Source organism: Saccopteryx leptura, chromosome 7, assembly GCF_036850995.1.
Source record: "Saccopteryx leptura isolate mSacLep1 chromosome 7, mSacLep1_pri_phased_curated, whole genome shotgun sequence".
NCBI lineage: Eukaryota > Metazoa > Chordata > Mammalia > Chiroptera > Emballonuridae > Saccopteryx > Saccopteryx leptura.
Window position 1 is genome coordinate 6,017,687 of NC_089509.1, and position 20,491 is coordinate 6,038,177.

The following is a 20,491-nucleotide window of genomic DNA, read 5'->3' on the forward strand; positions in this document are numbered from 1 at the left end:
GCAGTGCTTAGCAATCCTTTGATATTCATTGAGAAATGAGACAATACTCAGTTTTGATGCACAGTCATGTACCTATACCATCTGTGCTTAGCCTCTCAAACTGAATGAAATGGTTAGGTTTCAAATAACTGTTAGTATACTTATTGTAAGAGTTCATAAAGATCAGTTTACACTTCTAAGATATTATATTCTTTCAAGACAATTCTTAATGCTTCATTACACATCAGATTTAGTTCTTTGTTGTATGTGGGTTTTTGGTAAAATGAGTTATGTTTTGTGAAATAGCGTCGCCCATGTGTATTTTTGGTTGCAAATTTAATGTAGTATTTACCAGAGTTACACAGTTTTCTGCTCTTCAGGTGAAGCATTGTTAGGAATTATGAAAGGACCCAGTTCTGTTACACAGTAATGTACCTACACCATCTGTACTTAAACTCTCAAAGAGAAAGAAATGATGAGGTTTCAAATAACTGTTAGTATACTTTTTGTGGAACTTGTACAAATATCAGTTCAAACTCCTGAAAATATATATTCTTTCAAGATAATTCTTAATGCTTTATTACATGGCAGATTTAGTTTTTCGTTGTATGTGAGATTTTGCTAATATGAGTTTCAAGTGTTCTCAGATAGTTTTGCTTATGTGTATGTTTGGTTGTGCTTGACAATTAAGTTCAGGCTTTCATATTTATACTGTCTGTATTTCCTGCTTCAGAAGATCTTCCAAGATTAGGTTACAAAAATTCTTTTTTTAACCTAACAGTGCTTCATATATACTCTGTTTTCTTACCAGCTCACAAAGTTCAATATAAAACCATATTTTTCAAGTTAAACAGTATTCCTCATTGAGTAAATTGAGTTACAAAATACTGAAGAAACAGAATTTAACCACAAATTTTAATGTAACTCTAATAACCTCATGAACATGGGAAACAAGTCCATCTTCAGTACACAGGTACAGGAAACGTTCTGGATTCATCTATACTGTTTAGATATCTAAAATTTTGTACAGGCTTTTATAACAAGACAAAGTACATCCTAGTTTTTTTTCAGTGGTGCTTTGATTATGCCATTATATTGAGCAACGTATTTTGTGAAAAAATATCTTTAATTTTACTTTTGTACACTTTTAACTTTTCCTGTACTTGTGCAGTTAATATTGACTTGTTTACCATGTTTGCTAGATAATTGAAGTTACTTTTGAATTCATTGTTAACTTAAATTTTTTGAGGATTTTAAAACAAAATCTGATGTATAATAAAGTGTTAAAAATTGTTTTTGAAACTATAAAATATCTTCAGGAGTATGAACTGATCTTTGTACAGGTTTATGCAAGAAGTATACTAATAGTTCTTTGAAACCTCACCATTTCATTCAGTTTGAGAGGCGAAGCACAGATGGTGTAGGTACATGACTGTGTATCAAAACTGGGTACTAGCTCAATTTCTAAATATGCTTCACCACAGAGGAGACAATGGTGTGAATCTTTTAAATACTACAGTAAATTTGAGTGGTGATTCCGGTGGTGTTTGTAAGGAATTACAGAAAAAGGAGTTGATATGTATGTTCCCTTTTGATTGCTTTTATACTGTGGTTGTTATAGACTGTGCTAAAGCCTACAGACACATTTAAAGAAATTTTAAGTTTGTTCTCGACTTTAATGAAAGGAATACTGCAGGTCAGTTCCTTGTACTACTAATTCAGACGCATGTCTCCCCTGCAATATTCCCTTCCTAAAGCAGTTCATTTAGTTAGGAAGGAGTAAAATTTTGTATAGGTTGAACATACAAATTGGCATCCGAATTGCAACATGGCACTGTGTTTGATAGCACAGGAGCTAAACATTTTGATTTCCATCTGTAAAACATGAAGGAAACACTGTGACGAATATTGACAATGTGTTTCAACTACTCATTATAAAAGTCACCCAAGGAATACTTGTCTATAGCCTTATATTTTCCAAGGAAATTGCTCAATTGTAGGCAAGGTATGTTATGTTATGCACACAGTGAAAAGGTACTGAATCTATATGACCGGAATGGTATTCTGGCACTTCGGAAAGGGAAAGATAGAGAACGACTAATGAGTTCTCATTAAGGCTAGAATATCTTTTGGAGCTTAGTATGATATGCAGTTTCATATTAAGGGCAGAATAACAGAAAGTAAAGAGAAACATTACATTCCAATATGTTAAGATTATCTCACATGCGCCTAAGGTCTGTGTTTGCACTAAGTCATTCAACAGACATTTACTCTGCATTATGTCAGGTACTGGCCATGTAGCAGCACCAAGATAATCACAATCTCTTTTTTGAGATGATGGGTGTAATGATCACATGAGATAAAGCAAAAGCAACACACAAAGTGATTAAGAGCATGAGCAGGCATGGTACCAGTAATGATGATGACACTTCCTGCCTCACAGAATTGTTCAGTGAGTAAATTAAATATGAGTAATTTAGCATCAGTGCATGGCTTGAAGGAGGTTCTTCATAACACAGTTACCACTTCTGCCTAACCAGGCGGTGGTGCAGTGCATAGAGCTTCGGCCTGGGATGCAGGGAATCCAGGTTCAAAACCCCAAGGCTGCCAGCTTGAGCACAGCTCACCAGCTTGAGTGAGAAATCTCTGGTTTGAGCAAGGGGTCACTGGCTTGGCTGGAGCCCCCTGGTCAAAGCACATATGAGAAAGCAATCAATGAACAATTAAGGTGCTGCAACAAATAATTGATATTTCTCATCTCTCTCCATTCCTGTCTGTCTGTCCCTATATGTCCCCCTCTCTCTCTCCACTAAAAAAAACAAAAAAAAAAAAAAAAAACAAAACTAGTTACTTTTTTTTATTTTTCTCCCTCCCCAACTCTAGAAGCAAGAAGAAATTTCCAGTTTACTTTTCTTTAACTCACTAGAGAACTGAGATCACGAGTCAAACACTAAATGAAAATGTGAGAAGTCACGTGCACAGAGACCCAAGAAAACCCCACTGAACGCCTGTGAGGAGGCGCAGCAAGAAGACTGTAATGAATTGCTGGGTGTACACTAGTGTGGCTGTGTAAGGCCTTTGCGCACACACAGAGAGAGGCCCACACCTTCCCGAAGGCTTCTCCTCCAGAACCCCAGCAGGGGCTCCCATGGAAGTACAGGACAGTAGGCACTGGTCCACATTCATTTCCTTGTCTTTCCTCCAGAACAGGAACCTTAATCTGCAAGAGATAGAACAACAGAAACAGTAGCCTGAGAACACTGGAGAAAGCCTGCGGTGGCTAGGAGAAGGAAACCAGAAAATAAATTGATCACGGAAGAGAGGCAGGAACATACAGATGTATATGTGCTATGGTCACCATCACTTGTAGGAAAACTGTAAAAGTCAACCCACCAAGACAGAGGCAGTGATGCCTGAGAAGGAGGCAAATCAGAACACCAGCAAACGCCTCACCCCTGCCATCCACCCCACATTCACAGACACCAAGTCACAATGGAGCATTGCAGAGCTGAATTCTGAGAGAAAAAGACTTACTAGGACATGTGGTATGAAGCATGACAGGGAGCTGAGTGGGAAGAACAGGCAGAACCACACCTACCAGGTGCAGTCACTGAGAAACGGGCTTTGTTTATTGGCCTGCGGATAAAACGTAAAGCCTCTGGTGCACAGGTGAAAAAAGTAACAACACTTCAGACACAGCTCAGTTCTCAACTAGGAACATGAACCTCCTCACACTGACAGCGAAGAAAACAAAAAAGAGGATATGCTTCTCATCCAGAAAAAAAACATAAAGTACACTGCATGCCTGACTGGTGCCTCCCCAGATGGATTTTCGACACCTGGTTAACACTGTGCCTACTTCCTAAGCTGACTCCTAGTGACTGGCACCACCGTCTGTGGTGAGAAATGAAGTCATTTGGAGTTCAGTGGCCTTGGCATCTTCCTTCAGAGCAGGAGGGTCCTGTAATCATTTCAGATAGGGGCAAAAGAATGAGACGATGAAGACCAGCACCGGCAACCAGAAGGAGCAGGTTCTCCAGGATGCCTCTCCAGTAGCCATCTAAATAAACTGTAGAACAATATGATCAATGAAGTAGCAAAGCCTACTCACAGACACAGGTAGTACTTTTAAAAATTTTATGTTTCAAAAGATACCATCAAGATACTGAAAAGATGACACATCCAATGGAATAAAATATTTGAAAACACTATATATAATAAAATACTTGTATCTATAATATATAAGGAGCTCTTACAACTCAATAATAAAAAGAAAAATAACCTAATTTAAAAATGGACAAGGAATTTGAAAAATCATGTTTCCAAAGAAGACACTCAAATTCCAGTAATTACATGAAAAGACATCAACATCATTAGCAATCAAGGTAATGGAAATTTAAATTGCAATGAGATACCACTTCATACCCACTAGGATGGTAATAATAAGAAATAACAGTGGCACATGTTGGTGAAACTGTGAAGATATTAGAGCCCCGAAGCCGTTCGGGTAGGAATATAAAATGGTGCAGCTAACGGCTCAGGAACAAATTTTGGCAGTTTCTTTAAAAGTTAAATAAAGCAGGGGAAGTAGAGATGGAAAGGGACTTTGCATGGGGTGTGGGGGGCACAATGTGGTGGGTAGAGGGTGTTATATTGTGTTGGACATTTGAAACCATGTCAACACAATAAATTTAAAATTAAAAAAAAATCTTTAAATGGGAAAAAAGTTAAAGGAAGCTTTATTATTTGACCCAGCAAATCTATTACTAGACATTAGCCAAAAGAAATGAAAACATATGTTCACACAAGATCTGGTGTGCTCATAACAGCATTGCTCATATAAACCCAAAAGAGAAAACAATTGATGAGTGGATAAATAAAATGTTCTATGCCTCTGCAATGGAAGATTCTTTGGCCATAAAAAAGCATGAAGTACTAATACTAATGCATGCTACAACATGGATAAAACTTGAAAACATTTTAAGTAAAAAAGTATAGATACAAAAGGTGACATAGTGTATAATCCCATTTATATGAAATTTCCATAATGCACAAATCTGTAGAGACAGAATTTAGATTAGCTATTGCCTGCGGGTGGTAGAAAGGAGGAAGTTTGAGAAGAGATGGAAATGATTGATAATGATTACAGGATTATTTGGGGGTAATGAAATGTTCTAAATTTGTTTGTGGATGTTTGAACAACTCTGTGAATACACTAAAAGACATTAAATTATACATTTTAAATGAATCGATTGTATGATATATGAATTTACATCTCAGTAATGTTCTTATATTAAAAACAACAGAAAAATTCAAAGTTATTAATTAAATGATTTTTGTTTTTTGAGGTTTTGTCTGACTTTAATTTTGATGAAGAAAGCCCTTCCCTTGTAAAAAGCAAATTTTTGTATCTGAAGGATGCAAAATTTGGTGATCGTGAACCTTAGAAGGTTAGAGGAAATAAACCCTGTTTTAAAATTACAATTATGTTATTAAAATTCTCTCCTGCTGCCTTTCCTTCCAGGCCTGCTTATCTCCCTCGGCCCTGTCCAAGGAGGGCCTGCACTGTACAACTGACTAAGCTGCCAGGTCAGGGGGTTGAGCAGACCCCTGCTGCCGGGCGGGAAGTCCCTCCGGAGCAGGACAGGTGTCTCCAGAGCTCCAGATGGCAGTGGTGGGTGAAGACCTTGCTTTAGCCATGCTACTCTGACAATGCCTGAGAACTTCTCTGGACTTCCCATTATTAGTGTTATTGTTATTGTTGTTATTGTCTAGCTACTTCAAAAGACCACTGTGAACAATAAAACCACAGTGCATGAAAGTAATTAGAATACTTCAGAGGTACTTTGCCATGTATTCCAAGACACAGATAATGATGCCAAAGCCCTCGTCTTACAGAGAAAGCTCCAGGAGCCGGGCTGAGATTCTGGACCACAGAGTGGTAGAGTCAGGTCTAGAATTTGGGTCTTATGCATCTCTCTTCCTTCAGACGACTCCTGGTCACACAAAAGCTTTTTTCAGAAGGTTGTACCTCTCTCCCAGCAAATTAAAATAATTGATTTCTTTGGTGAGCCATAGATGTTGTTGTATAAATCAATTAGGTTTAAAAATGTACTGTAAATGGCCACATCTGCTACTTTACAATATTGATCATATCTTTCAAAGATTTAGCCTGAGTCAGACATTCTTGTTTGACTCTAGTTGATGAAAAAGATTAAGAAAGTATTTTAAGCAGCCACTAAATTGACAGTCCAATTATAAATTAACAGATTTAAAAAAAAATTTTTTCTATTTTTTTTTATTGCCCTCAGGAGAAAAAAAATAAGGTCAAACTCAGAAGATAATTTATATGCAAAGTGCTGTCAAACTTGTAAGAATAGATGTGTTCCATAAAAAAAAGATCACATTTTTACCTGTAGGAAGCATATATACAATGCATACATTGCTTAAAATAATTTCAGTAAGGAACTTGTGAATTGATGGCCTCCCTTCATTCTGGGCATTGCGGGTTGTTAGTGTGGGCATTTATGAAGGCCCAAAATGTGTTTTGTCAGAGTCGTGGGACTCCCTTTTGTCTGCTCAGTCTAAGCCACGCCAAAAGAAAGCAGATAGACATATATTTCCAGCCTCCTTCTTTGTGAAGAAGGATGTAACTAAACAAGTGAGCTCAGTGTTTAGTATACAATCTAACCTCACTTCCCCGAGTGCGCATGCACACACACACACATACACACACACACACACACACACACACACACACACACACACACACACACACACATATACACTACAGCTTGAATACACTGTGCCCTCCTTGGATGTGCCTTCCACCAGAAACTCATTGACTTCACTTCATTGGCTTATTCTCTATGTGTCAGGGACTGTGTTGGATACTGAAACCCAGTTAAACTTCTACAACTCAGTGTGTACTCCCTACTTGGAGAAGCTAACTCTAACCTCTCCCTTTATGCCCCCCTCCCCCCCCCACCTGGCTCCAGGCACACAAGTAAAATAAGAACCAACCTCCAAATCCCCTTTAACACTACACATCTCATACTGTTTGCACACATCTCTTTGTACCACCCGACCTCAACTGTGAGCCTCTCAAGGACAGGGACCAGGCCTGGAATGATGACCTTTGTACTCTGCATACCTTTCAGTCCTTGGCAGGGCCCGATAAAACAGAGGTTCCATGGATACTGGACAGTGAATGAAATTGAAGAACTGAATGAGAACTCATGTCGAGGACAGTGATACACAGACCGTCTGCTTTGGAAACCAGTTCCTGTTGGCAGAAGGGAGTGTGGACTTCCCAGGGCCCAACCTGGCTGTGTGACAACAGAGGACCATCTTGATCCCGGGTTCCTGGCCCTCTGTAGGCTACCAGCTCCTCCAGGCCAGAGGCCAGGATGTAACCCTCACGGAGCTGGGTCTGCCCTACACCCTGTGGCAGGGTTAGAACCTGACTACCCAGCGGAAATTTCAATCCAGACACTTCCCAGTGTCAACTGAGAAAGATCTGTGGCCGTAAAACATCTTAAACATTTCCTTAGGGTTTAAAGCAGTGGTCTCCAACCCCTGGGCTGCGGACCGGTACGGGTCCATGGACCATTTGGTACCGGTCCGCAGAGAAAGAATAAATAACTTACATTATTTTCATTTTATTTATATTTAAGTCTGAACAATGTTTCATTTTTAAAAAATGACCAGATTCCCTCTGTTACATCCGTCTAAGACTCACTCTTGAGGCTTGTCTCGGTCACGTGATACATTTATCCGTCCCACCCTAACTGCCGGTCAGTGAAAATATTTTCTGACATTAAACCAGTCCGTGGCCCAAAAAAGGTTGGGGACCACTGGTCTAAAGGATTAATCTAAAGTTTCCAAGGAATGCCTGAGCTGTGCTGAGGAGAGACAGATATAGCCAGAGCACCTGAAGGCAAACCCACAAGCTAGAATGTACACTTCTCCTGCTGGCACCTTAACATGGTATGATGCCTTGGTCACAGCGACTGGTCAGGTACAGTGCTGGTGATAAAACTGAAGTAAGTGTCAGCATGGAAACAAAGGGGAGGGGAGCAAGTTCTAGAATGTGCTTTTAAAGCAAGCCCCAAACTTCAAAAGTCCAAACTTCACTGGGTGCCACAATGCCTGAGTCTGACCTCCCAAAGCCATTTTTGGGCCCCCTGACATGAGAATTCTATTTCAGATACTGTAATTCATATTAAGGGAGAGAATGTACTTGAGCTGGAGTCTTCGCCTGAGTCAATTTTGGACCCTGAGGGCTTAATAATTTTTATTTTTTCCTGTTACCACTGACTCATAAATTGCACACCCCTTCTACATGACTTGTAGAAATGGGAGAACTTCCCTCTTTCTAACCCTCTGAGAAGCCATAGGTCAGAGAGACCTCCGAAGCATGTTGGCCATAAAACTGTATGATCCCAGAGATCTGGTGGGCTCATGAACACCCATCTCTAGGCCCCTGGTCTCTCTTTCTGCTCACAACCTTCTCTTTTCTTCCTTCTCATCTTTTCCTCTTTGCTCACCTGACAAACCTTGGAAAAAAATCTCTCTTACCCCCTCCTGTCTCAGCCTATTCTCACAGCCTTCCTTCTCTCCTTGGCCTCCATGCTTCTCCTCCTCGCCGAAGTGTGCATCTGTCGGTGGCAGAGGAACTGTCCCAGGAACAGTGAGGGAATCAGTGGCCCAGAGACCACCTTCTCCATGGCCCACCTGGCTGCCTGTGCTCTATGCTTTATCTTACCTGGGGCACAGTCTTCAGATTAGACTATAGAAATGGCCCCAATTATGGTTATAGTTTCAAAACATGCATGATGCTGCTTCTGAATATAGCTTCAGGTCTCCAGTATATTGTAATGTATTAATCAAATATGGACAAAGAGACCCAAAAACAAGCTGCCCTATGCTACACTAAATCTGCCTTTTATAAGCCACCCTGAAGAAAGCCTATAAAATGTAAACTTTCTTCTGCTCAAAGGTACTCATTATAGATTTACTTGTTGTAAAGAAAAATAATACAAGCAGCATAAGCATGAAACTGTAGCTCATTTTATCTGTGAAGAGTTTGCAATAACATAGAAATCATGCACATTATAATATTAAAGCGGGATCCCAAAATAGTCTGTTGGCCACATTCAAAAGTGTGCATAAACCCACAGAAAAAAAGAAAACTGTAAAAGTTCCTCCCACTGCCCTCATCAAGGACCTCATGTGTCTGTGATCAGCTGCCTCCCTTCCCCAGAAGCAAGCCCAAGGGCTGCTGGCAGCTGACCAGATCATAGGAAGGGCTATGCCAGGAGACATGCACTAGGGAGCTTCTCCTCCCTGCTTCCCTGGTTGGTTTGGAGATCAGGCTCATTACTTTGCTGTCTGTGCACGTAGCAGATGTCCATGTAGCTATGCTGACCTTTACATCCAAACCAATTTTCAAAAAACAGAATTTTCTCTGAATTGGATCTAACTTCCCTGGAACTGCCTTCTCCCTTGGAGTGAGTCCATCCACTCCTCACACATGTGAAAAGGAGCAGCCTGGTGCTCATAGTGCTCTCAGCTGGGTGGGACAAAGATGCACAAACTCTTCAGCTCCCATGGGGTCCTCCATGGGATATACAAATTTACAAACACATTCAAGCATGTGTAGACCACTTGGAAGCTGGACATACCAAGGAGTCCAAGCTTCGCTTTCTTCTCTTGACATCATATCTTGACACTCTTTCCATTCCTCTGCCAAGGGGATGCTTGTGACTTCACAACAGCACAAGACTCCAGTACCTGTATGCATCTTTAATTACTAGTCTTTAATCAATTACTATTTGGGTTTAGTCTAGTCCTTTAAGGATACAAACAAGACCATAATATTCTTGTGTTCAATGGCAAAAATTTTTTCAATGCATCACATCAAATTGTTTTACAGAAGCAGTAAGTTGTCATTTCCTCCAGGAAGACCAAGCAAACCTGTTTCCTCAACGTTAGCAGCACTCAGTGATGTCCTTTGGCAATAGGACAGGTGCCTTTATTTGCATTTCTTTAGCTAGTGGCAAGGTTGAACATCCATTCATACAATTTCTAAGCCCCAGAATTTTCTCTGTAAATCATCTATTCATCAGATGTTCCCATTATTCTATTGCAGTATCATTTTTTCAATGTCAGAGCTTTGGTTATGTTACTCAGAGCCTGCCAAATAGTGCACAATGGGTATTTGTCATATCTGAATCAGGGGCATCCTGAAATGTGGATGATTTTGATCCTCAAGCAGCCCAGTGGAGCCTAAGGTATCATCACACCAGACCTTGTTGTTCAGACTATGCACAGTCCCATTCATTGACCCCAGGATTTCACCAAACCTATACAGTCTACCTTTGCATTTGCCACGATCTGAAATCAGGTGGTAAGTGTGTGTATCACACATAAATCTTTAGCATATAGATTGCAATGTGTGCTTACTCAGTCTGTTGTTTAGTATACACCTTTGTTCAAGGTATCACTTAAAATAAACTATTTTAAATAATTATTTATATCTATCTTTTCTATGTCATTTGATATTCCTGTCTAACTGTTTGATTGAAATAGTTTCCACAAGGGTAGGGATTTTTTTTTTGTTCTGATCACTGTTGTATCCTTCGTGCCTAGAACAGCATCTGGTCCATAACAGATGCTCAATAAACATTAGTTAAACTAATGAATTAATTACAAGGTTATGGGGGAAGCAAAAGACAGTGGTGATAGAGATGCTACATCTGTGCGTGTTTTTTTCAGAAGTAGGGAGTAACTTAATTGGAGATAGACAGCAATGTGTGCTTCTAGCTACTTTAAGGCAGCTTCTCTTTCTCTGATTCTCACAGGGCAGCCTGCTCAGCACCAAAGGGTTAGAGATGAAGCCACAGGACACCCCGGGACTCACTGGGACTCTAACATTCTGTTTCCAGTGGGCACCATCTCCAAGTCCCTCCATGACCGAAGGGGATCTTATTGGAGTGGCAAGCTCCTTCTGGACCTAGTTGGTTCTGCACACCGTAGCCCCGGGCCAATCAGCTGGCCCTTCTTTCCTTAGTCACTGCAGTGTCAAGCCCCCTGATGCTGCAGAGGAAGTAAGTACACACAAGCAAGACTCAGGGAAGCACTGCTGTGAAGGTGGTACAGGGGGCAGTGGATGAGTCAGGCAGGTGTGAGCTCTGGCCCCACCTCTGTTCATTACTGGTACACGATCTTGCTCTTTGCTTTTAATTTCTTTGGACTTGGATATCTGGTATGTGAAAAGGGTAATAACAATACCTACCATGGCACTGTAATAATTACAGGCCGTAAAATGCCTGAAAGATTAGGCCCTGGCCGGTTGGCTCAGTGGTAGAGCGTCGGCCTGGCGTGCAGAAGTCCCGGGTTCAATTCCCGGCCAGGCCACACAGGAGAAGCGCCCATCTGCTTCTCCACCCCTCCCCCTCTCCTTCCTCTCTGTCTCTCTCTTCCCCTCCCGCAGCGAGGCTCCATTGGAGCAAAGATGGCCCGGGTGCTGGGGTTGGCTCCTTGGCCTCTTGCCCCAGGCACTAGAGTGGCTCTGGTCACAACAGAGCGACGCCCCGGAGGGGCAGAGCATCACCCCCTGGTGGGCAGAGCGTCGCCCTCTGGTGGGCGTGCTGGGTAGATCCCGGTCAGGTGCATGTGGGGGTCTGTCTGACTGTCTCTCCCCGTTTCCAGCTTCAGAAAAATACAGAGAAAAAAATGCCTGAAAGATTTAGGTAATGAATAATAGTTGTTATTGCAATGGTAGCATTTCCAGAGAAGCTATACTCTGTTACTCTGCACAAAGCACCCTTTGACAAGACTTTACACATTTGCAAACAGCCTCTCACTGTGGTCCCAATGCAGGTGCAGATCTACAGATAACAACAGATGTGTTACCACAAATTATCATTATATGCCCCTCCATGTTTAGATCATGCTTTATCATTTTTGCTTACAGGGCATTAGCAGAGTGAGGCAATAGCAGTGCAAGGGGCACTTGAGGGAGCAGACTGCACTGGGACTCAGACTTCCAGGACCCGGCTCCAAACAGGGGGCTGTACCTACTCTCAAAACAAATAACTCAGAATTGTAGAGTACTCAAGAAAGTGAATGGTGTGTGGGGAGCAAGATTATAGCTGCTCATTCCTCTCCTGTTCCATCAGTTGGTGCTGGTGTCCCACCATCATCCACAGTACCCCTAGGAATCCCCAACCCACCTCCATTTCAGTGTACCTCCTGCCCTTCACAGCACTAGTCACCTCAGGTCCCCAATCCCACACCACTTTTCCACCTTCTCTGTTCCATACCCCATAACTGACCTCCATCTTCCTTATATTGCTATAACAGAGCTAGCAATTCACCTCACAGTGAGATTTAGTATTCCAGATGGTTGACGAAGTACACACTATCATGTGTGTTGACTAAGGACACTGCAATAATTTTAGGGTCTTTGTTTTCTCTAATACCCTAAAATGATAGCAGAAAAGAAACATAAACAAGAATAAATCTATACTACTAAAACACAGGACCCTAAGGAGGTGATAATTAGTAGGCAAAAGATACCCAGCACATTTTTGGGAAGTGAAAGAAGAGTGGAAGCATATGCAATGGGGAGCAATGGGGAGCTAGGGCTTGGATTCTGGGGAGGAGTAAGGGCAGAGTTAGCTTGGATTGTAGGGCAGAATAAGTGAGATCATAACCAAGGAAATAATGGGCAACAGGCAACGTTCAGTCTGACATTGAATCTCTGAGAAAAACAAAGGCAACTGACAGGGGCTGCAGCTTCTATTATAGTTGTTGGAACTAGTGATTTTAACAATTTTAACAAAGCTCACCTATTCTAGCAATAGGTCAAGGGTTGCAGTAGATGGGGGCAGGTAATGGGTGTCTCTCTCCATGCACTATCGATCAAACCCTTCTGGGAACAGGCATGACAATATCCCAGACTGCCTTCCTCACCAGAAAAAAAAGATCTACCCACCATAGCAGCTTGTTCAGAGGACAGAAAAAAAAAATTAAAATTCCAGTTTTTATTATAAGAAGATGTTAATAAAACATTTAATTTCAAAACAAACTGGATGCTATTTTTGAAGAGGAAGTAGGGATAAGAACAAGCTATTAGCTAAAGGGGAAAAATGCCAAAAATGTTTAATTAAAATATGTGAAAAATAGCATTGAGGAAATATTTTAGGTCATGGAGTTAAAGGAGATGAGATAAAAGAGACATTGAATTTAAAAGCAAGTGCTCTAAGAAAGAAAATATGAAATGGAGATGACAAAATTTTAAAGAAATAATAGAAGAATAGCTAGAATAACTTCCCAGCGCTAGAAAAAAGGCATGTCATCCAATTGAGAAGGTGCATCATGGACTGAGCAGAACAAATGAAAAATAATTCCCACTTCAGCACATTTTTATGAAACTACAGAGTGCCAAGAATAGATTAAAAAGTCTTGGGAGAAGGAGAGGGGAGTTCCTTAGAAACACTTGAGAACAATGTTTAGTACTTTACACTTTAGTGATATCATACTTCCTTCTAGCAAAAAAAATACACAATAAGGCAGTTATTTAGCTCTTGAGAGTTGATAACAAACCAACAGCCTAACTATTGATTAAATAGGACAGTAAAATGTATACATTTCCAAACATACAGAGGTTCAGAAAATTTATCTCAAATATAACTTTTTCCTAAATTTAAATTACACAAAATTTTCCAACAATAGCAAGAACAACAGAAAGGAACAGAAATCAAGATAAAGAAAAACTTGGTGTTCAACAGCAAGGGGTCTAGGCTGCTCTGTCTGTGGAGTACACTTCTTTCTGTCCCTCTGTTTCACTAATTAATTCTTTCACTTTAAACTCTGAAAAAAGCCCTGGCCGGTTGGCTCAGTGGTAGAGCATCGGCCTGGCATGCGGGAGTCCCAGGTTCGATTCCCGGCCAGGCCACACAGGAGAAGCGCCCATCTGCTTCTCCACCTCTCCCCCTCTCCTTCCTCTCTGTCTCTCTCTTCCCCTCCCGCAGCGAGGCTCCATTGGAGCAAAGATGGCCCGAGCGCTGGGGAAGGCTCCTTGGCCTCTGCCCCAGGCGCTAGAGTGGCTCTGGTGGCAACAGAGCAACGCCCCGGAGGGGCAGAGCATCGCCCCCTGGTGGGCAGAGCTTCGCCCCCTGGTGGGCGTGCCAGGTGGATCCCGGTCGGGCACATGCGGGAGTCTGTCTGACTATCTCTCCCTGTTTCCAGCTTCAGAAAATTACAAAAAAAATAAAAATAAAAATAAAAACTCTGAAAAAAAAGGGGGAGAGTTCAACCCAAAGCTCAATGAAAAGAAACCGTAGGATCCCAACTGTGCAACAGTTCTGTGTTAGAATATGGTGTGGTGGACTCTCACAAGAAAATCACCGAGTAGGCCCTAGTTAGTTGGCTCGGTGGTAGAGCATTGGTTCCACATGTGGTAGTCCCAGGTCCGACTCCCAGTCAGGGTACACAGAAGAAGTGACCATCTGCTTCTCCACCCCTTCCCCTCTTTCTCTCCTACTTCTCTCTCTCTCTCTCTCCTTCTCTCTTTTTCTCTCTCTCTCTCCCTCCTTCAGCCATAACTCAAGTGAAGCAAGTTGACCCCCCGGCCCTGAGGCTGGCTCCATGGCCTCTGCCTCTAAGAAAAGCTCAGTTGCAAACATGGCCCCAGATGGGCAGAGCATCACCCCAGGGCCATGTTGGTGAACCTTTTTATAAAAACCGCCCACTTTTGCAGTGCTGGTCAACCTGGTTCCCCCCACCCCCACTAGTCCACATTCTAACTTTCATGGTAGGTGGTAGTGGAGCAACCAAACTTGGCCCACCTTGAAAGCTGGGACCAGGTTGACCAGCACTGCAAAAGTGGGCGGTTTTTATAAAAAGGTTTGCCATCAGGGCCCTAGTGGGTTTGCCGGGTGGATCCTGGTTTGGGCACATGCAGGAATATGTCTCCCTGCCTCCACTCCTCTCACTGAATTTAAAAAAAAAATTGTCGAATAAAAAAAGAAAATCGCCAAGAAAACAGAATCTAACTGTTCACTTAATAAATACATGCTGAGGGATCTAGAAGGTCTTAGCAATGTGATGGAGTAAAGTTCCTCCTTTATGAATGCACTAAAATATATAAAACAAACAAACAAAATAAGATAGTAAATCAATTTAAGAAGAAAGTGGAAGTGGAGGAGGTCAAAAGCCAGACCTCTGCTGAAAAGTGTTATTTCCTTTTTTAAATCCAGAGCAAAAGAAAAAAAAGTACAATTGCTTCCAAAGAGTAGGCAAATGTGGAAAGGTTGAAGCAGGAGAGGAGAGGCCATTGTTCCATTAGAAGACTTTAGGCATCACTGGTTTCCTTCCTATGTACACACACAATGCAGATAAGAGATGGGAAATTAAATTATTTAATTTAGTGAGCATTCAGATATTCCCATTATGTTGCTCTGGGTGGAATTTGGAAACTTTCCTTTCAGAGCCCCCTGGTGATCTCATGTCAGCCATTCCAGAAACTGGCACTGGGGGACCCACATTAATGGATCTTTCTCTGGAGGGACCTCCTGACTCAATCCCTTGCATATGAACAGATAGCTGGTATATTCCCTCTTCCTCGGCTTTGTTTTTACAGATGTGGATCACATCCACAGACATCTAAGAGGACCAGGGATAGACCTAGATTTCACATTTCCCGTAGCACTTTGGACTCAAGGTTAGAAAGTAGTTAAAAGATCGTCCAGTTCTTAAATTCCCACTCGGATCAAAAGTGAATTAGCAAAGGATATGGAATTAGGCCTCAAAATAATTTCCCTGCAGACTACTAATCTGGGTATATTTCACAATCCTGTATTTGCTCAGGAAAACCAATACCCAGGGAGATGATGAGGCCAGAGGACTCACAGCACATGAGGTCTTCATTTCCTCTTCCCTCTCGGAACACTTCTTCATTCTTCAAATTCTAAAATATCAGTGTCTTTTGGTGTATCCAATTCTGATTTTATTTAGCATATTTTTGTGTATAAAGTATTCTGCAATAAAATATACACACTCAGTGATATTTTCTTTTTTTCTTTCTCTCTCTCTCTCTCTCTTTCTTTTTTTTTTTAAGTGAGAGGAGGGGAGATAGAGAGACAGACTCCTGCATGTGCCCAGACTGGGATTTACCCAGGAACCCCGTCTGGGGCTGATGTTCGAGTACCTACCTATCCTCAGTGCCTGAGACCATGCTAGAACCAATCAAGCCATGGCTGCAGGAGGAGAAGAGGGGGAAAGGGGGAGTGGGAAGGGGGGAGAAGTTAGATGGTTGCTTCTCCTTTGTGCCTTGACTGGGAATCAAACCTGGGAGGTCCATATGCTGGACTGATGCTTTATTTAGCAAACAACCAGGGCCCAAATATATTATAAAATTAAATTTTGTATAAGGGAGGCTGCAATATGGAAAGATGAGTTAACCTCAGGTTTAAGCTCCTCTCTTACCATCTCGAAGCATATACTTGAACTTGAAATTTTATCTCCTACCAGGAAAGGATCCACTCTGATGACAGTCATCTGAAGCCTGAGCTTTACATCTGCCGACATGTTCATAGAGGTGAGGCTGCTCCCAGCATACATGCGATGCAGGACCAGGTTCAGTTAGGGCGGGACAGCCCTGCACATAATCACAATAAAAAGTGGCAACACTGCCCTCTACAGACTGGAAGTGCAAGGTCACAACTCAACTATACTTCGAAGCAGCAAATAAAGTTGTGAAAGAATTGGAAAATCAAAATTTATAATCCACATTGAACACAGAACAAAAGGATTGACCATTTTTATATTTGAGATGCTATTTGAAAAGAAGCAGTGAGAAATCGAGATTTTATATATCTGCAATATTGAATTTTACATATTTAAATTATTTCCTACCAAGTAATGTAAGTTAGAATAACTGAGAAATCATTAGAAATATAACATAGACATTTTTAGAAGTAAATATTGCTAATTCATCAAATTTGAAACAAAACTTTTCTGTTACTGTTGTAGACTGCAAGTAGCAAAAAGCTTTTGTAAATTCGAGGCTTAGTGAAAAGCTAAGTTCTCCCCCCTTCACCTACATATTGGCTATGATGCTGAGTATTTGCACCCACTTCACTTGCTTAAGTTGCTGGAAGCAATTTACATGCCCTTCCTCTCACTCTTTGTTTGATTCAGATGTTGGTTGATTTCACTTATGCATGGTGAGGGGATTCCTGTTTATGCCTTGGGTGAGTTCCTGTTTTTGCCTCAGATGTGTAACTTTGTATCAAGGACTTCCTTGATTTGCATATGGCTATATAATAAAGCAAACTGGGGCTATGGGGCGCTCGGATATTGCCATCAGCATTAAAGAGGCCTCCCGATCCCATCCTTTCTTCTTAATGAGTCTGTTTTCTTAATTGTGCACCGTTCTCATTCAAGACCCAGAATTACGAACTGCACTGGTCCAGGCATGTCACTCCTTTTCTAATGTTTAAGCTTTGAGATTGGTTTAAGTAACCTGAGACCAAAAAAAGCAATTACTAAAAACTTAGTATTTTTAATTTGTTATATTTTAAATTTTAAAATTTTCAAATAATATAAAAATAAATAAACTTGGACACTGAAGCTGATATAAAACTATTTTCACATTATTTTCTTTCTAATGTTTGCAATCGTCTGCACACCCCAATTGTTCTTACTGATTAATTTTACAATACAGTTATAAAATGAGTATATAGCTAATGCTGTTTTTATTCATTTTTTACTTATTAATGTTCTGTGACTGATTTTGCCTAAAGACAAAAGTTTGCTACACTGTACTTGGCATCAGTCAAAACTAGGTGAAATCCAGGAAATCCTATTACTTCAGGGAAAAAAAATGTGCTTGGAGAGGTTGGAGGACTTCATTGATTCTGTTAACCTCCCTGTGAAAATGGAACAGTGAGGCTTTGCTGAGCATGACTGTGATAGCTAGGAACCCTGGCGAGTACTGCAAGCTCCCACGGCATCTCAATGCTCACTCCCTGCCCAACCTGGGCTCCAGCTCACTTGTCTCAGTATCAGTCCTCTTCACTGTCAGGGTCTCCAGGTTGCCCTGCAGCCTCGCAGCACTGTGGTGGAGATAAAAGACACAGGCCTCATGACAGGCAACCCTACTGCCTTGTTCATAGTGACCATGCCACAAATACTACTCTGTTACCCTGTGCACAGGCATCTGCTTTCTCTTACTTCTTTCTCCATATAGGTCCCATGAAAAGAAATTTCAGACCTCAGTTCTCACTGCTGTATGAGCACACTTGTTGTCATGGGCCGCTGAAATTCCACCATTGGGATCCATTTCCTCCCTCCAGCACAAAGTGTGTCCAAATGTAAGTTTCATCATGCAGTATCCATCCACCTCACCACATCTCTGAGGCAAAGAAGTCAGAGTGACACTGAATGTTATCATTATTAACATTATTATTATTATTACTACTACTACTATTCACTCTTAAGCTTAATGATTAGTGAAACACAAATAAACCTCACTGATCCTCACTAATCTCCAAGCAGCCATATTTTGAGAATCAAAGAGTAGCTTTCCCAAGATCAGACAAAAAAGCTCTGATCCTCACTGGAAAATTATAGGTTTTCCCAAGATTTATTTCACACAACCACAAAATATACAACTTCATATTTTAAAAATCTGATGAACAATCTATAATTTAAGGCACACTTATATCAGAAAAAAAGTCTTCCCGCCATTCATTATGTAATTCACTTCTACCCTTGACATATGATCCATGAGTGACAGATTAAAAGGACCTGGGAGTTCACACACTTGCTTTATTCCAAAAGGAATAAAAAATTTACATTATCCCATTAGATAAAAAGGCATTTAGTATTTTTAGAATCTCTTGAGTTGAAAAGAGTTTTACTGGCCTCTTACAATAATTTTTTTTAAATAGTTCAGGTCCCCAAACTCTTTTAAACCCTGCCCATTTTTTTAAAATAAGGGTCCTCAAAAGTTTTCTATGTTCTTTTTCCTTTCCCCTGACCACACAGAATGACCACACAGAGTGGAAGCAAGCACTGTTTCTCATCTGTGTAGTCATATAGTAGGTGGGTCAAAATGCTGCGCAGAGCTTACTGGGGTGAGGGGTCGCTAAGGGGACAGGGGCCAAATCTCAGACTGCGCTCTTCACCAGGGATGCTGAGGTTTGACTGGGCAGAGGCGGCACCCACATGGAGCAGCCCATGAGAAAAAGACCTTGAACTCACCAGCCAAGCAAAAGCAAATGCTCCCAATAGGGTCAGTGAACAAAAGGGCAAGGGCCAGATTCCTCCTCCCACCACAGATGCAATAACCTCTCCACATGCACACACCCACATCTTGCAACAGAGAAGGAGCAGAGTGAACACTGAAGAGTCTTAGCAGTGATCTAAAGGAATATACACTGCTAACGAAAATTAGAGGACCAGGGAAAGTGCAGATATTCCAGTACTTCCAGCCTTTTGTCTAGTGCATTTTCACCAATAAAATGAAAGTTGGTTTTGCATCTCATCTGTATAATCGAACAACTTTCTTTGACTTGTCATTTGCTTTTCTGATGTTCTTGTTTAATAAAAAAAATTAAATGCTTTTTTTATCGCTTCATATTCATTTTGAAATATTCCCTAATTTTTCTGAGCAGTATATTTAAACCAAAAAGACACTAAACCAAAAGAAACTTTGATTTTCTTTTTTTAAGTTAGCAAGTTTAAGTTTTCCCACTAGCAGACCATGAGAGAAGCAGCTACTGCAGGTTGATGCTCCTCATTCCTCCCCCCCTTTATTCTCTCTCTCTTCTCTCTAAAAATCAATAAATTAAATCTTTTTTAAAAAGGAAATATTCTGGTTAATTCTATTCCAATAAATTTGAGATTTTTTTGAAAAATATAATTTACCTGACCAAAGAGGAAATAATATATTTTAATAGACATATTTATTAACACATTTGTAACATATGCAATACATATAGACATAATAAATGATATACTTATGTACAGATAAAAAACATATTTATCAAAATATAGACATATATATTAAGAAATTAAATTCATAATAAAAATGTCCAGGCCCAAATTGATTTATTGGTGAATTAAATCAAAATTTTATTTAAAAAACCAGGAATTTTACACAGACACTTACAAAAAGGAAAAGAAGAAGGAACACTTCCCAGGTCTATTAAGGGCGGCATAACCCCGCAACACCTGATACAGATACTATACCACCAAAACCAGCAATAAGAAATGGTAAGCAATTACATTTACATACATAAGTACAAAATATTTAATAAAATAATAGCACTATATAAGAAGCATAACCATAATGCAATATGATTAATTTGGAGTTATCTAAAGAATGTAAGGTTGATTTAACATTCTAAAATTAATCAATGTTATGCTTTACATTAGAAGAACATGAGAAAAAGACTGTTTTGATAAATGGAAGAAATTATTTGATAAAATTCAC